Here is a 15,849-nt window from a genome sequence, read left to right on the forward strand (position 1 = left end):
GTTGGAAACCAAAAGGATTATATGTTCATAAGATTGTATCTTTTTGACCCTGTGATTCCAGGATCATATCTTTTTGACCCTGTGGATTACTGATTTACATTATTGGAGGTATTGTGAAATGTAGCAGATACGTTCCCATTGAGAATAGATAATCAACCATGCAAGAGACAACCTTATGTATCTTCTGCTATGAAGGTCTAATCAAGGTGCTTCTCCACCACATTTCCTTCTCATACCTCCAGAACTCAGGATCAACTGAGGGATACATGTGGGAAAGAATATCAGGGGTATAATACCAATGTATGCTCAATTTTTATCCTATTCCATGATAGTTTGTACTGATTGACCACTTTTGTGTGAGAAAGAAGGTTTTACTCCATTGTACCCTACCCAAGGTCATCTGTAAGTTATGTTCTTATTATTGTAAGAAATAGGAAAGAAAATAATCTGCTGACAGAGTTAAGAGCTTTTTGTACAGAAAAGCTATCATATGGCTGGTAAAGAGGAGCCAAGAATTGGAGCCTGGGTAGGAAGTAAATTAGTAAATGATTATAGTGTAGTTCAAAAGTAAATGTTTAGAGTGGCCCAATGTAGACCACCTCTGAATCCTCTGAAAGTGGATGGTTTTATGATATAAAGAAGTCTAGGTAAGCTGTATTGCTGGGCCTTGGAATATATCATATTTTACCCTAGCACCTTGATTTTACCATAGGTAGGAAAAGAACATGGTTTTCTTGTGTGAAAAAGAATTGAGGTTAAGTACAGTGAGGGTCTGAAGGAGGTAAAAAAAAAAAAGGAGGGCATTTATTTTGAGAACCCACATGATTTCCAACCAAGTGATATGAGGAAAGAACCAGTTATGCAAATCATACTATAAAGTTGTAAGAAGGCATGGGAGGTTTAATAAAAACTGTGGAGAAATCAGAAGAGATCTGAATTCCCACTTGGATGAAAGCCATCTCACATTACTAGCATTTGGGATATGAGCACTGAAGTGAATTATGTAAAGTAGAAGGGATCTCCAACCCCGGACTATAAGTATTGTAATCAATTGTGAGATTAGATATTTGGCCATGTAGATTTAAGAGAGTAGATATTTTGTATATAATTCCACCATAAGCTGAGAGAGCGCTGATATTTCATATTTATGTGTTGTTTTGTGTTATCTTTAACCATAATATTCATTGTCATGCATTGAAACATAGAATGTGACGGCAGATAAGAACCATTCAGCCCATCTAGTCTGCCCAGTATTTCAAAATAATTTTAATTAGTCCCTGGCCTTATATTAAGTCTAGGATAGCCTTATGCCTATCCCACGCATCTCCCGCCAAGAGTTCCAAGCAATTGGTGTGCATAGAGAGCTCTAGAACTGTCCACACCCCTCCTGTGGACAGAAATTCATCAGTCGGGTACCAGCTCCGAAGGCTAACATTCGGACTCCAAATATGGCCTGGCCATTCCAGGTCTGTGTGCTGTCCAGTCACCACTGCAGTTCCATCTGCACCTCGCTTGGAACCCCAAGCATTATCGTCTGATCCAGAGGCCTCTGCTTGCCACTTGTCAAGTATCAAGAGGGACTGGGGTACGTAATTTTCCTTGTCCAATGAGTAGGCATGCGGTGAGAGCGGAGTAGGTGGCGCAGTGTGTAGCTTGCCACATTTAAGAAACATAGAATGTAATGGCAGATATGAACCGTTTGGCTCATCTAATCAGCTGAATTTTCTAAATATGAGGGGCTTTTTGCCCTTGGGTGATTTAGGACAAGCCATTTCACCCTTCCAGTGGCGTTTAGTGTGGCGCAAACACTCCCTGTTAGGAGTCAAAGACATCAGATTCAGCCCTGTAGTGGGCACGCTTGGTGTTAGAGGCAACTTTAGAAGGGTCAGAGCTCACTAGAAACACCTTGGAAAGCACCTTTTCTACTGAAGCAGACATCGCTGCATTGATAATGGCCTGGAAATCTACCAGAGGGTTTTGGGAGTCCTCCATATTCAATCACAATTACAAGCCACTGGGGCTCACTCAAAGTACAAAGTACCACAAGGACAACAGTACATAGATAGTACATAGTGTTTTTGTATGTATCTTGCAGACAAAAGTTTTCTTAACTTGGATGGCACTGGCCAATACTATATCACTTTAATTGTCATGTTCAATAAGATAAAATCAATTTGAAGTTAATACGTTGACCAGGGAGTTCAGGAATTAATTTACTTGGGGACAAAAATTCAGGCAATGAAATAAAGCATCATCAAGAGTCCATTTTTGTGCATATTCTAGAGAAGCAAGCTTGGTTAGGAAGGATTGAATCTGCACAGCTCATTGCTTTTTGAATACTGGGGCTAGTTTAATGAGGTGACCACATAACAAACGTGTGTGCTTCCCAGATAGTGGAATGGGTGATCAGTGAGAGTGTTTCCTTGAAAAGGACTATAGAAGTGTGAAGTGAACTTCACTACTACCAATGTAGTAGTCATCAAGTAATGACTCATTGAGCTACTAGTTAAACATTGTAGGTTTAGACAATGGAGAGCTAAGAAGGATAGGTGCAATATCTGACCACATCATTGATCCAATTCCGCAAGAATGTAAGAGTTCAATGCAGAGGTGGAGACAGGAAAAAACTAATCTGTGCATGAGTAAGATTACTGTAAAGAGTATAAAAAGAGGAGAAACAATTTAACTAACTGATGGGAAAGGAGAAAAATAAAAGGTGGGGAAGGAAGCAGATTAACTGTGAAAGGAATGAGAATAAGGTTCCAACTTCAAAGCAGAGGAGCATTGCCTTTAGTCCTGGTAGAGAAGGATCTTAAAACCCAACAATACAATATGCATTTGGATTTATTTTTGTTAAATAAAAAATGACAAAGTGTAATATGCCGTGTGTTGTTATTATTATTATTATTATTATTATTATGTTATTATTTATATAGCGGCATCAAATTCCGCAGAGCTTTAAAATGGGTGGAAGAATGGACATGTAGTTGTAACCAGACAAGTTGGACACACAGGAACAGAGTGGTTGAGGGCCCTGCGCAATGAGCTTACATGCTAGAGGGAGTGGGGTAAAGTGACACAAAAGGTAAGGATAGTAATAGACTAGTGACATTTGCAAGAGAGGAATCAGTCGGGAGCTATTAACAGTTTAATTGATACGCTTTTATGAAGCTCGTTTGAGCAGAGTCCTTTTCAACCTATTGTTCCTGTAAGTTTTCTTGTAATTGTCCTATTTATAGTTACATTCCCCCACTCATAATATTGTAAAGCGCTAAGGAATCTGTTGGCGCTATATAAATGGCAATAATAATAATGAAGAAGTGGGTTTTAATGATTTTTTGAAGGAGTGGAGACTGGGTGAGCATCTAACGGAGGGCGGAAGCGAGTTCCACAGGAACAGTGCAGCCCTCGAGAAGTCTTGAAGGCGAGCATCAGATAGACGTAAGTTCATCTAAGGTTGTTTTTACCTACTTTTAAGACCGGCAAATAAATGGATGATTGTTATTATGTCCTGATAGTAAAACCATAGAATTCAAAGAGGGTGTACTTTTTTCCCATGACTGTACATCATTTTACATATGTGTCACAAGACCGCCATGATCACATCTTGGACAAGCACCAACGTATGACTTCAATGTCGTGAGTTAAACTTTGCCAAATCTTACCTTAGAAGTAAGCTCCAGGTCCTTGCACCATGATAACCTATCCAGTACATTGTTTGAAATCACTGACTATAGCTTTTAAAACATCTTAGAAAACATGTTCCCTACCAAGCCTAATATTAACTCATAAATAACCTTGGCAAAACCCAGCCATCATGAGATGAACCAAATCCATGTTATAGAAAAAAGGAGCAAGTAACACAAAAGTAACATTTTCTATATCATCGCTCCTATGATACCTCATCATCTATTGCAACATATTTCTACATAATAATGCTATGAACAAAATATATATTTGGCCTGCTACAGCAAAGCGATATACTATGATAATTTAAAAGTGAGTAATTAAGTATTCTGCCTTGTATAATCTTTTCTTAAACAAACTTCTTTAATTTTATATCTTCTAATTGAGCATTCAACTGTAGATTTTTTTCTAATCACACAAGTTATAATTGTAGATTATACTAGCTTTAGTGTAACTATAATCTTAATTTTATTAATGACAGGAGGCGAATATTTGCTTAAGTCTCTCTTTACTAGAACTCCACAGCAGCACATTAACATAGAGATAAAAACACCAGAGACAAAAAAAATCATGAATCTGTAAAAGGCTTCTCCCAACTAACTATTTCCTCTTTCACGCTGCGACAAATAAAGTACATGAACAATACACCACAAATACAATAACAGGAGAAACAAACATAACATAAAGATGAATGCCATGCAAACTAGAAACCGTGGAACCAGTGGGTGAAGCCTTGACCTTTATCCTGTAGAGTAGTCGGATCTAAAAACTGTAGCCAAACCATTAAACTGAAACGAGAGAAACAGAGTCGAAAACACTGATTAGCAAATGAAATGTACTGAGAAAACATGAATCCCCATCGTAAATACTGACAGTATAATATCCCAGAAAGTGAAAAAACCTGAATCCCCATCATAAAATACTGACGGTACCATATCCCAGATAAACCCCAAGTCCCCCAGATAACCAACCTAGCCCAGGAGACCAGGTGAATAAACAACAAGTCAGTCAAACCAACAAACAACAAAGGGAGGGAGAAACTGGGAGGGAAATATTCGCCTCCTGTCATTAATAAAATTAAGATTATAGTAACACTAAAGTATAATCTACAATTTTATAGCGTGACAGGAGGCTTCATATTTGCTGTTTTAACGATCGGACAGCAAAGACCAAAGAAACACGATCCGCCGTACCAACCTAAACTCTGCGAAGATAGCTCCTCAAAACCGTCAGGAAAGCGTACAATGTCTTGGAGAAAAACGCCCGCCATGTCGGTACCTGAAGTCGCAGTGTTAGGGACTGAAGTGAACCGAAAAAAACTATACGCCCCGCCAATGCCAACCACAACCAAGCGGTACATGAAGGGCGAGAAAAAGGGAAGAACCATTTAAACAAACGGTGACGTCGAACACCGTCTAAAGGTGGGAGCACTACCAAAGTAATAATATAACCCTAGGGTCCGACTAAGGCTGATGGACAACTAAGGTCCGAACCACCGAACCCATCTGAAAGAAAAAACAAGATATAATAACTGAAATAAATCCAGAATGAGTGAATGGACAAAACCGGACAGAAACCACCATAGGAGCATGACAAAAATGCGTGTACCCACTGGGGAGATGAATACCAATCCTCAGGAACCGTAAAGGGAATTCTAAGCAGAACGAGGCCCGCTGACAACAGTTGTATGCGCTACCTAATCTAATTGATATGGCAGTCCCCGGTAATAAAGTGACCAAACAATACCCGAACCCTGTAAAAGCGGTAGCAAAATTAGGAGATCCGTACCAGACCCAACTATGTCAGGGTCGCCATGCAGACCAACGTCTCACAATCCCCGAGATCAAATGAGCAAGGGTCCAGGGAATCCAGGAACTGCAGACTGAGGCACGTGTAGAAAGGTCCTGAGACCAAACAAACGGAGGAGACTCGTCCGCGTCTCCGTGTCGAACACTCCTCGAGGGAAGCGTCCATCGCTGAGCAAACAGGTCCGTCATCCAGCCAAACTGGTCAGGGCCTGATGGGTCCTCCTCAGTGGACTAAAGTCTTGACGCCAGGTCCTCCCAGAGTACCTATTCCATATGTACGAGAAACTCGGGCAGTGGAGAGCGTAGGAGGCACCCCTTGCATCCAATCCGCCCTCCAGGACTCCATTCCTTGAGATGTAGAGGAGGTCGATATTTCCCTGGTCGAAAAAAACGAAATCCAGGGACTCTAACTAGGGAAAACGCAGGGAGCGTCTGACCTTTCGGTCTGGGAGGTACCTCGCAGGGGTTCCGGCAAGCCCGTCCAGGTAGACCGTACATATCGATCATATCGATGAAGAGTCGCGTCCGGGTCCCAACGTGTGGAAAACGAGAAAGATCTTTTCAGATAGCTCTGGTATTCCTGAATGTCCTCAATTCCTCTCAACCTGCCAACCAGGTTGTATTGTCGCCCAAATGACTGATGCACAAGATACCTATCTCACCAGGGTGAAAATAGAGGCCACCTTACCAGAACTGGGCCCCACGGTCCCTAGAAGTTTTGTGAGGGCCGCGTCTAATTCAAAGCAACTAATGAATATATGTTCAATCGTAGACTCGTGGCGGGACTCCGAGGGGCTCAGATCCCTTTATCCCAAGCACCTCCAGCGGTCCAAATTGCATTTAGGATAGGGTCGTCTGCCACCCCAGACTCGGGGCGCCGTCTGGGATGTCATTCGAAAGTGGAGGCAAGTGTGAAATTCCGGGTCAAGGGTCCAATCCCCTATAAAAGGTACGGGTTGGAGCTGAGATAAGCCTCCGTCAAGTATTTCCATGTAAAATAGGACACCTCTTATACTTCCTCGTATGTTCTGCTAGCACAACTTGCTCGTGTACCTGCGAACAATCGGCTTGCCAGTGCGGCCTTCATAGTATAGGTACTGCAGTGGGCCGCTCTCAGGATCTCCTGAATACTAGACAGGTGCTTAACCAGCAAAACCGCAGTGCCCCATCGGGGTCTAAGTCTGGGTTTGCGGCTACTTTGTTCGGGAGCCCGGCTGGGAGTACCGCTCGAATTATCATGCGGGCTTCTCAAGCCAGCGGTCTACGGGCCCATAAACGCACCGATGGTGCTAGGTGATCGGGCAGAGACCATTCCAAAGAAACCAGGTGAGCAATGGATCGAGGGTTGAACAGGGGTTCGTTTAAGGCGATCCACGAGACGACCTCTTCTTCCAAAGATGTCGGGGGCCCCTGTAGTGGACTTTGTTCTACATCTCATTGTGCCACTAGGGGCCGTCAACATAATCCACCCCCCCATCGTCCACTCCCTGCGAGGGGAATCGGTCCGCCCGCCATTCAGCTAGGGCGGCCATGGTGGGGGGTTACGGGGACCTTCACCCCTGTACCACATAGGCAATGTTGTCTGGCCGTCAAGGTCGATCATATCAGGGCTAGACACTTCTCCGGAGTCTAATCTTTCCGGGCGTCTGGTTCTGGGCCTTCACCCTACCCGTAGTGCTTATGCGCCCTTGCCTGCTCTCCACTCAGAGAGTCTGACTCATCGAAGTCGTCTGCCTTTTTAAGAAGGCGGTCACTGCCGCGTCCGGTGGTCATCGCCTCCCCCGCGCCATACAGGCAGGGCCGTCTGGCCGATTGCAGAGGGGTTAGCCGCTCCTCGGCGTCTTATCTTTCTGGGAGCCTGGTTCAGGGCATTCACCCTTCCAGTAGCGCTCATGCGCACTTGCCTGCTTTCCTCTAGGAGAGTCTGACTCATTCAAGTCACTGGTTCAGGGCCTTCACCCTTCCAGCAGCACTTATGTGCCCTTGCCTGCTCTCCTCTAGGAGAGTCTGACTCATTCAAGTCGCCTGCCATTTTAAAGGTGGGCCCTCTAGCGTTACACTCCTGATAAGCTTAAGGGCTGAAGCCAAATTCCACGGAGGCGGTCACTGCCATAGTAGTCATTGTCTGCGCTGTTAACCCGGATAAGGGTTCTCCTGTGCAGCGGTCCTAGGCAAAGCGACCTCAAGGAGTATAGATCGACGGAACTAATGCGGTAAGTCTTGTAACTGGCCGGCCCCGCCCCCCCACCCGACCACGCGGTCGCGGAGAAGTGGATGCTCGGGGCCGCCGCACTGCATGGAAAGGTAACCCCCCCACCCACGCCGTGGGAGCAGTTATACCGCGAGCGGAAGCGTGGGTCGGGTGGGGTGTGGAAGCAGAGGATCTTGCTCGGCGGATGGAGCCGGCGGGCAGGATCCAACACGTGGGACCGCCAAAGTCTTACTCCAGGGTCCCGGCGGTCGGCAACGGAAAGCGGTCAGAAGACCGCTTTCCGGCGGCCGCAAAACGGACAAAAAGTGAAGGGGGCAAAGCCACCCGGAAAAGGAAGAGGGAGGGAGGGAAAAAAGGAAACCCCACCCCAAACCCAAGAAAAAAACGATCCCCAGACATGGGGGCCCAAAACAGGAAAATGCAGAAAAGTCATAAGAGAAAATACATCCCTACAGCAAAAACTTAGGGACAGAAAAATACAATCTAAATAAATAAATAAATCATAATGGCAGTAGGAAGGTAAACACATTCTAAACAAATAAATCCCTGCAGCCATAAGAAGGTAGATGCAGAAAAACAGAGTAAATACATCAAGCAATCACTACAGCACTAAGCAGGTAGGTGAAAAAAATACAGATTAGCTAAATTAATTAATCACTAGAGCACTAAGAAGGTAGATGCAGAAAATACAGTATAGCTAAATAAACAAATCCCTATAGCACTAAGCAGGTAGGTGTAGAAAATACAGTATAGCTAAATAAATAAATCCCTACAGCACTAAGTAGGTGGATGCAAAAATACCCTCTAAACAAATAAATCAATACAGTAATAAACATATAAATACAGTAAAATATCCACAACCACCCATATATAACAGGAGGCAGTGGTACTCTGACCTGTACTGTCTGCGGAGCAGCAAAGAAAGAGGAAATAGTTAGTTGGGAGAAGCCTTTTATAGATTCATGATTTTTTTGTCTCTGGTGTTTTTATCTCTATGTTTATGTGCTGCTGTGGAGTTCTAGTAAAGAGAGACTTAAGCAAATATGAAGCCTCCTGTCATGCTATAAAATTGAATATAGTAAGACTATAACATAGTTAGAATTGAAAATGTTCTTTTCTCTTTTCTGTTAGAGGCACCAAAACATCAAAATAAAAATAATATGAACCATTAGGGGCTTCAAATCCATCATCCTACCCACAGACTATAGGCCCAGTCCCAAGAGCCCCTAAAGAATCAAAATAGGACTATTGTAACTATGGGGAGGGGTTATGGAGGCCCTGAATGCTTATTCTATCCCCAAACTAAACCCATTTTGCACACAAAGCTCCTCAACAGGATATACACTGAATCGCTGTGGAACTGTTCACTGTTTGTTTGGGTGTCACTCGGTCCTAATTGGAGAAGATGTTGGGGAGGTGATGAGGCACCTAGGGATACCCGAGAGTGCTCCTCTTCCCAGAGCTCCAAGAACACATTTTGTGAGCCGGGATCAACCAGCCACAGGTATGGAACTCCTTGACAGATCGGAAAATAGTTGCAACCCAGTGACACTATTTTGACAGTCAAGGTGCGGGTTGACGTATTATGTGTAGGGGTGCTGTCCATGAAAATGGGGTCCTGGGGGACATTTTGCACTCTGTCTGGGAGGACACAGCGGGGAATCTATCTAGTTAATTGGAACTAACACAATTAAGACCTCAGACAGAGTGCCCTTGGGAGGGGATTATTGTACTTGCCATTGTATTGTGAGGAGTACCCCTAGATGGGAAATCTACATTTGTCTTGTATAAATAGCTGTGTGTGCAATAAATGTTGTTCATTATACCCCCTGCATTAAGTTTTGGCTAACGTGTCATGGAAAAAGGTGTGACAGCCTACCGGTTGGTATGTTTGGAGAGGAACTCATTTGCAGTGGAAAGGCAAGCTCTTGCAAACACAACCTTTCCTGGTAAGAGTGATGCGGGAACCTGGAGATCTATGAGGGCATGATTGCCTTTATTTACAGAGGAAGCAAGGAAGACGTAAAGGAGCAGGCATAAAACATAAAAGTACCACATGACATCATAAACATATACAATAACCCCACAAATAATACATCCCCAAATAGCCCTGAACTGAGCGCCCAAGTTCTCTAAATAGCGCTCAGATCCATGCAGTGTAGGGGAAACGCTACCGTGTTAAAGTTCTGACCGGTCGCACACGTGGTCCTTTGCCCAAAATAGTTCCAGGGCGTTTGGTGCTCTTGCCGGACAAAGTGGTTCAAAACCGCGAACCAAGTTATCCGAGAACCGCATGGTTACCTCATGCCGAAAACAGTTCCATGACATTTGCGGTTAAGGCCCGCTGAGGTGACCGGGAACCCACAAAGTCCTCTTGCAGTAATTAGGTTGCAGAGGAATAGTTGTGAGTTTGGTACATGCTAACGGCCGCCAGGGAAAGCTGCTAATGGCGGCTGGGCAAGGTAACTCCCAAACTGTGTCCCAGACCTGGACTATAGTAGGTGGGCAGGAGGTCGGCTTCCACACTAATACAGGAGTCCCCAGGAGTCTGTGGCAAAAGTACATGGGAAGGAGCGTTTGTCACAGTCAGGGCTGGCAGTAAAGGAGCGAGGTCAAGAGTCAAGCTGAAGGTCGTAAGCCAGGAGATTCACCAATAGAAAGCAGAACGTCATAAGCCAAGCATCGGAGACAAGAAGCATGGGCAGAGTCAAAGCCAAAGGTCAGAAGTCGAGAAATTTTATCAAGAATAAGGAACCATGAACAAAAAACAGAATCAGCAACGTGGACCAGAATTAGGAATGTGGACCAGGTTCAAGAACGAGCAGCAGGATCAGGAATGAGGACCAGGATCAGGAGTCAAGAACCAGAACGCCAGGAGACTGTGAAAATGCACCAGAATACTGCACTTGGCCGTGGGGAGCACCGCCAGAGCGGCACCCTTCGCGTACCTGCTACTAAGATGCCGGAGCAGCTGCAAACTGGGTTTTTTACCTTCATTTGTATGAACTGCAAACACAGATGAGAGAAAGGCTGAACTTGATGGACGCATGTCTCTTTTTCACCTATGTAACTAAATATGCACACAGGTAAGGGACCTAGTGCTAACTTTTTCAATAATAATAAGAAAGGTTTATTTATTTATAAAATATTTTACCAAGATGGATGCATTGAGATTTCCCCTTTTTTAAGTATATCTTGGGTCCACAAAACATTGCATTGTTACAATAGGATACAATATTACAAAAATACAATATACAAACGATATATATACATATACACATACACACATATATAAATGTAATACATAACATGTAATAAATATATTCAACCATGACAGGTGCATTCTGTGCTGAGGAATATTGCCATATATCTCTTAAAAGATTTTAGATTGAATGAATATTTGACTGGGTCCCTGAGGTTATTCCATAATTATTGTGCTCTGTAGAAAAAGGAGGATCGAGTCCCTTTATTTTTTATTGCGGTATGCTAAATATCGTGCTAGTACTAGAACGGAGGTTATAGGAGGTGGGAAGAGCTGGGGAGAACATTCTACTCAGGTAGGATGGGAGCTTCCCAGAAATGCTCTTATGCACAAGGCTGGAAAGATGAAGAGTACATCGGGATTCCAGCGACAGCCAGTTTAGGTCTTTTAACATGTCACAGTCGGGGTAAAGTAATTACATTCTAGTACAAAGCGTCAAAATTAATTAAATAACGTATTAAGTTTGCATTAGCATTTTTTGCACTAACTGTTTCTTTACTGTAGGGCTTAGGCAGGATTTGTTTCTGCACAGGGCACCTAGTTTTGGGTAAAGTTTTGAAGAGATTTTTTCAATATGCAGGCCAAAGGATAGATTGGGATATAGCAACATACCTAGTATTTAAAAGAGTAGACTGCTGTCAGTGTGCTATTTGAATTTGTTCTGATACACAGTTGTTGATTTTGTAGTTTACGTAATTTAGGTACAGTTCCAAAGATCATTGCAACAGTTTTGTCAGAGTTTAGGAAGAGTTTGTTATCCGCTGGGCGACTGGGCCCCTTGCTTAACGGTTGCATGGGAGGAAGTGATGTCCGCGAATACCTTCCTCCCACCTCAAAGACATCGAGCCACGCAGGAGGCTAAGCCAGGATCCAGTGAGGAGCGGGAGCAAGGAGAGCCAGGATCCAGTGAGGAGCGGGAGCAAGGAGAGCCAGACCCCCAACTCCCAACCACCCCAGCCAGCACACTGGACCCGAGTGAAGGAAGCCTCTTGCAAAGGTAGGGAACTGACTGTGTGTGTCAGTATGTCTGTGTGTGTGTCAGTATGCATGTCCGTGTGTGTCAGTGTGTATGTCTGTGTGTGTGTCAGTATGTATGTCTGTGTGTGTGTCACTATGTATGTCTGTGTGTGTCAGTATGTATGCCTGTGTGTGTGTCAGTATGTGTGTGTGTGTGTGTGTGTCAGTATGTTTGTGTGTGTCAGTGTGTATGTCTGTGTGTTAGTATGTCTGTGTGTGTGTCAGTATGTCTGTGTGTGTGTCAGTATGTCTGTGTGTGTCAGTATGTCTGTGTGTGTGTCAGTATGTATGTCTGTGTGTCAGTATGTATGTCTGAGTGTGTCAGTATGTGTCTTTATGTATGTCTGTGTGTCAGTCAGTATGTCTGTGTATGTGTCAGAAGGTATGTATGTGTGTGTCAGTATATATGTCTGTGTGTGTGTCAGTATGTCTGTCACAGTGTCAGTATGTCTGCCACAGTGTCAGTATGTCTGCCACAGTGTCAGTATGTCTGCCACAGTGTGTCTGTGTGTGTCAGTATATCTGTTTGTGTGTGTGTGTCAGTTTGTGTGTGTATATCAGTGTGTGTATATGTATGTTGTTAGTATGTATGTATCTGTGTGTGTGCCAGTGTGCATACCTGTGCATGTATCTGTATGTAGCCGATGTGTGTATCTGCATGTGTGTCAGTGTATGTCTGTGTATCTGCATGTGTGTCAGTGTTTGTATCTGCATTTGTCAGGTTATGTATCTGTGTGTCTGTATGTTGTCATTGTGTGTGTCTGTGTATCTGTATGCTGTCAGTGTATCTGCATGTGTGTCAGTGTGTGCTTCTGTGTGCCTGCATGTGTGTCAGGTTGTGTGTCTGTATGTGTGTGTGTCAGTGTGTGTAAATGTGTCTGTATAGCTGCATCTGTATGATTGTGTATATCTGTGTATCTGCAAGTGTTTATGTGTGTGTGTATGTATGTGTATCACAGTGTGTGTGTGTATGTGTGTTTGTGGCAGTGCATGTGTATATGTGCATACATCTCCGCTTTCAAACGCCAACACTACACACACCTGCATTCAAACTTCAACACTACATATAAACACACTTCTTTTTTAAAACAACAAAATTATATATAAACACAACAGTGCATTCATAAACCAACACTACACATAAATGCATGCTGGCATTCAAAAGCCATCTCCACATACAAACACACCCCGACATTCACACAAACATACTCCATACAAAAAACATGCTTACACTCAAACACACAAATACTGCTCAGTGCTAAATACAACCCTGCATGCATGGGAAGATGGTAGAGCCCCAGCTGTCAAAGCATTGTTAGAGTTGCACAACAGATGGAGAGCTAGCTTTTGTCCCCTCTTGCCCAATATAATTCATGCACCAGAGCCCTCTCTAACCTCCGCCTCTGCGTTGGGGTGGGGGGCTTGATTGCATGCCACGGAGGGGACAACAGGATCCAGGGGGCCCAAGCTAATTTTTGCCCAGGGTCCAATCAATTTTAAAGACGGCCCTGCATACATGTGTACAGTTGAGGACTTGCAGATGTTAGGCAGATCATTTATAAATAATGTGAATAGCAGAGGGCCGAGTTTGGAGCCTTGGGGAACACCACACGTGACTGGAAGAGGGAGGGAAGCGCTATAAGAAATGGCCACATTTTGCAATTGGTCTGAAACATACGGTCGGAACCAGGTAAGCGGATGATCACCAATGCCTGAGTTTTTATGTTTTTGCTAAAGAATGACATGGTCTACTGTGCCAAAGGCCTTGGCAAAATCAAGGAAAATAGCTCCAGTTAAGTCTCCTTGTTCCATGCCAATTTGGATGTCATTGCAAACTTTTAAGAGGGCAGTCGAAGTTGAGTGATTTGGACGAAAGCCTGATTGATCAGGGATCAGATAATTTGATGCGTGTGGACGCATTTTTCCAAGATTTAGATACCTAAGTATTGTCACCACTTTTATGGATAGGTACAACTGTTGCAGTCTTCCAAAGTTTGGGTATGTATCCTGACACCAGGGATTCATTGATAAGGGTAGTGACAGGTTTTGCAATTGCTGCTGCACTGAGCTTCAGCAACATTGCTGGGATTTGATCTGGTGCACACTGTATTTTTCATTTTTAAATTATTAAGATGTTTATTAACGACACTAACAGGCACAGGTTTAAAACTGAATTTCTCTATATGAGGATTTTGAAGATTTGGCAGGGCCTGATCTTTATTTGTGGTCTGAAAATGAGTGCCAATTGTTATCTTAGCAATCAGGGTTGTAGCACATCCCAAAAAATTATTATTACAGGCATTTGCTACATCTAGGGGTTGTTGCAGTGTTTGGTTGTCCATTTTGACAGTGGAGGATTGGGAGTGGATTGTGGGGGTTTGTATGCTATTCATGATTTTCCAACAGTTTCTTGGGTTTGATAGGTTGTTGTTCAAATTTCATATGGACTATATGAAGGATGGATGACTCTCCACCCATGAAATAGAGATTATACTTTTCACTCACGAGTCCATAATACTTGTACTCGCATTGACACATTTTATCTTGATAGTGTATCTCTTGCTCAAGTGTCTAGTTGCACTATTGGGAATATTACTTGGTTCGACCATGGTCCATGACAAACTTCAGTTTAGGTGAAAAGGCACCTGGAGTCTCAATGAATCTCTTCTTTCAGATGACTCTTTTGTACAATATAATAGGGTGTATTTGACTGACTATTTCCATTACAATACTACTACAGAGGTTTCAGATACCACAGTCTGGTCCGCCCACAAGGCAGTGGTACGGGTCTCTTTTTGAAGAGATTGTCTTTCCTTAAACGTCAACTCCAAATCAAATTTATGGAGTGCTATCGAGAACTAGTACAGGTCTCCTCTCAAAATAAGATACAATCTTCCCCTGGTGTCTAAAATAAATGTGCTTCAGCAAAGAGCTTTAGAGGTTAATATTGAGAAAAAAAAAACTATTTACATAAACTACAAACCCAAAGATTTCATACCTCAGGTAAGATATCTAAACATCTTGCTGCTCGATGAAGAGCTAGAACGACCACCTCAAGAATAGCCCCCTACAATATCTGTCAAGAATTTGCTAAATTATATGCTAAACTTTGTAAATTACATAAGGATACAACTATTCATACTCCTTCTTTACCAGAAATAAGGGAATACCTTCAACCTGCTTCTCTTCCTAAACTCACTCCTGATAATATAAGACAGCTTCATCAACCCATAACATTATGTGAAATTGAACAGGCTATTATACAACTGCCATCAGAGAAATCTCCCGGAGTAGATAAGCTACCTGTAACAGTCACCAGGGGGCTTATGGAACAGTTTACCAGGAGTTGGAGCCCAGTTAAAGGAGATGGCACAGGAAGCAGGCAAAATCGAAAAACACAGTACAGATTAAGGGAAAATCCAAAGGCAGGGTCAGTCGAGAAGCAGAAGTCGGGGTTGGCAGCGTAGTAACAAAGTCGGTAAATCACGCAGAGGTCAGAGTCCAGGAAATCAGTCACTAGCAAATCAAAGATCCGGCAGGAAACACCAAACAGGCAAAATGACCAGATACTAGGTCTCAGGCAGGGCTGGCTTTTACAGCCTGCTAATTAGGTGCAGCTGACCCTAATTGGAAAATGGTTGCAGGTGATCAGTGCTGCTTAATCCAGGCAAGGGGGTCAGGAAGCAGAAAAATGCAAACAGAAACTAAAGCCCCCCGGTGGATATCATGGCAGAGAACCTGACTGGGTTGCTGGAGCTGTGAGTTCATACCCAGCCAGGAGCAGCTATGCCTTTCTGTCGCAAGGCTCGGGCCGTGCCGTGACACTACCTAATTTATATTATAAAAAAATTTGCAAAATCATA

Source organism: Pelobates fuscus, chromosome 11 (genome assembly GCF_036172605.1).
Source record: "Pelobates fuscus isolate aPelFus1 chromosome 11, aPelFus1.pri, whole genome shotgun sequence".
In the NCBI taxonomy this organism is placed as follows: domain Eukaryota; kingdom Metazoa; phylum Chordata; class Amphibia; order Anura; family Pelobatidae; genus Pelobates; species Pelobates fuscus.